This window comes from Oncorhynchus gorbuscha, linkage group LG03 (genome assembly GCF_021184085.1).
Source record: "Oncorhynchus gorbuscha isolate QuinsamMale2020 ecotype Even-year linkage group LG03, OgorEven_v1.0, whole genome shotgun sequence".
NCBI classification, from domain to species: Eukaryota; Metazoa; Chordata; class Actinopteri; order Salmoniformes; family Salmonidae; genus Oncorhynchus; species Oncorhynchus gorbuscha.
This window is the reverse complement of record NC_060175.1, coordinates 31,981,564-31,984,156: the sequence shown is the minus strand read 5'-3', so window position 1 is coordinate 31,984,156 and position 2,593 is coordinate 31,981,564. Positions and strand designations below refer to the sequence as shown.

The window sequence follows — 2,593 nt, the reverse complement described above, 5'->3', positions numbered from 1 at the left end:
TTGACTTGTGTAGGTTTGATTGAATGAAACACAAAGCATCTTGAATCTGTGGCTTCAGCTTCCGAGAGCGCAGTAACAGGTGCCACTGTCGTGCAACAACAAAGCCGATGAGGATGAGGAGCCAACTTTTACAAAGGTGACCCAAAACAATGTAGAGTCCAATTTGTAAGTCGCTCTGGATAAGAGCGTCTGCTAAATGACTTAAATGTAAATGGAGAGTCACCGCCCCTACCAGCTCTCACCCCCAACTTATCTTAAACAACCCATTGTCTTTTTGTTTTCCTCCTAAGAGTTCTTGTCGAATTCCTCCACAGAGCAGTCGAGACATCTGCCAACATCATTCCCTTACCAAGACAAATGAATATGATGGGGCACTAGAGACCTTAGCTGTCATTCAGCTGTTTTAGCTGCTCTCCCTGTGCACATGTCATGTGTGATGTTGCAGTTTGGGATTGTTACATTGTAGACTCATCCTCATGCACATGAGGATGACAGAATGGGGGAATAAAAACACACCTGGGATACACAGGGGAATTCAGTGCTCCTTTCACTTCACAACAGTGAAGGACAGGACCAAGACAGGTGCAGCTTACTTTGAATCATTTAGAAATAACACACTAATTCTAGAACGACACTCTTTGGTCCAAAGTACAGTGTGTCAGGAATATGGGTGATATCATGGCAAATGGTTTTTGTTTTTGTTTTTGCATGTTTTTCTGCTGCTGTTTATAAAGCGATTTTATTGGTATATTGCATGCAGCCTACTGTGTGAGTGCACGTTTGTCAGTGTGTCATCCCTCTCAGACAAAATCCATATGAATTCGCATTCTCAATCGATAGAAATTAATTATAGGCACACATACTGTATATCAGACTACAGCCTCCGTATTATTCGCCACATGTAGGCTACTGAATGCGGATCACAGTGCCCTTGCAAATCCAATGGTTGCACTGATGCTGTAGCCACCCTACCCTTTGAGCAACGAAATTAAATTCATACAGCTTCAAAAATAGAAATATGTACGGCTACGGTTCTGTTGAGTTAAATAAACAGCTAAATAAATAGCTTAGACTACACATTGTATTTAAAATATATCCCAATTGTGCTGCCACCACCCCAAATTGTCTCTCAGCCAATTAACTTTATATCTGTTTATATTTAAAAGCTAAGAACGCAATTCTTAATAATTGGCTTGTTTCTGAATATTTAAATTGGAGCATATTATAAATGAAAATGAGTTAACGTTATTGGTCTCACCTTAGCGTTTTAGCATCCAGCGGAATGCCTCTCCACACACACAGACTCCGATGCTCCAGGAAAAAAATAGGAAATTTGAGCGCTATGTCTTGAAAGATAATATTAAGCCTGCTATATCTATGGCAAATAAATAATATAACATTTAACTTACAAAGCGACGTCTATATTCAGAGAGGACACGTTTTATTCTCTCCAGGAGCCGTTTTTTCTGTCCTCTGTGCTTCTGCCGCTGCTGACTGTAGAACACTAAGAACCTCGCCACTGGTAACCCGCACAAAGAGCCTTCCTTGAGCTCGCGATTCTCTTGCCCTCCTCCAACTCAACATGCAGGGATCACCTGGCGCTGACCAGCGCAGCAATGCTTGTCAGCTGATTTCAAACGCGCGATTGTGCTTGTGGCAGTCCTTGTCACTGGTGCTCAACTGGTCCACCTCACCATCTGCTCGAGTTCTGCTGTGATGCCAACAAAAGCCGCGTCGGCCAGAAGCTCGCGGTGGGAAAACGAAGCGTGGATGAGGTTGGCAGGCCAATAAATAAAAGGGTTTCCTGAGTGTCCAATGGAAATGTTCAACGCTCCCCTCGTGTCATTGTTTGGACGTTCCAGAGTGGTCTTTGTCTTAAAGTTTCCAGTGTTAGGTGACGTGGGTCCATGTCCATGACCCCTCAAGTCAACTAATCGAATCCAAAAACACCCTACACACTCTACATTTACATAATGACCGTGTGAAAGGTTTGGTGGCTTAGTACTGGGTTTTTGGATTTGACGGGTGAAAATCTAGGATGTGGCAGTATTTGTATTTCACACACACACACAATAGAATAACAATTTCAAATGTTAGTGGTTGCTTACATATATTTTGCAGATGTTATCACAGGTGCAACGAAATGCTTATGTTTCTAACTCAAACAATGCAGTAATACCTAACGATGCAAAATAATACACACAAATCCCCAAAATATAAATCCATTAAGAAATATCAGAAAGAGCAATGTCAGAGTCTGGAATATAAATATGTACAGTAACAGGGTTTTTATTTATGTTTTACTTTTTTTCTACATTGTAGAATAATAGTCAAGACATCAAAACTATGAAATAACACATATGGAATGATATAGTAACCAGAAAAGTGTTAAACAAATCGAATTATATTTTATATTTCAGATTCTTTAAAGTAGCCACCCTTTGCCTTGATGACATCTTTGCACACTCTTGGCATTCTCTCAACCAGCTTCATGAGGTAGTCACCTAGAATGCGTTTCAATTAACAGGTGTGCCTTGTTAAAAATGTATTTCCTTCTTAATGCGTTTGAGACAATCAGTTGTGTTGTGACAAG

At 40.6% G+C, this 2,593-nt stretch overlaps 1 protein-coding gene across 2 annotated transcripts in view; it reads right to left on the bottom strand.

Annotated features, from left to right (window-relative positions):
- Positions 1-1,863, bottom strand: part of LOC124031229 (leucine-rich repeat neuronal protein 1-like) — a 16,210-nt gene extending 14,347 nt beyond the window's left edge. Inside the window, exons 1-2 of one of the 2 annotated variants that reach the window (XM_046342255.1) lie at positions 1,410-1,863; positions 1,259-1,311 (exon numbers count right to left, since the gene is read on the bottom strand). The gene's annotated coding sequence lies outside the window, so the exon portion shown is untranslated. The remainder of the gene's footprint in view (positions 1-1,258; positions 1,312-1,409) is intronic. The other variant, XM_046342256.1, reaches the window with a different exon arrangement.
- Between the last annotated feature and the right edge of the window lie 730 nt (positions 1,864-2,593).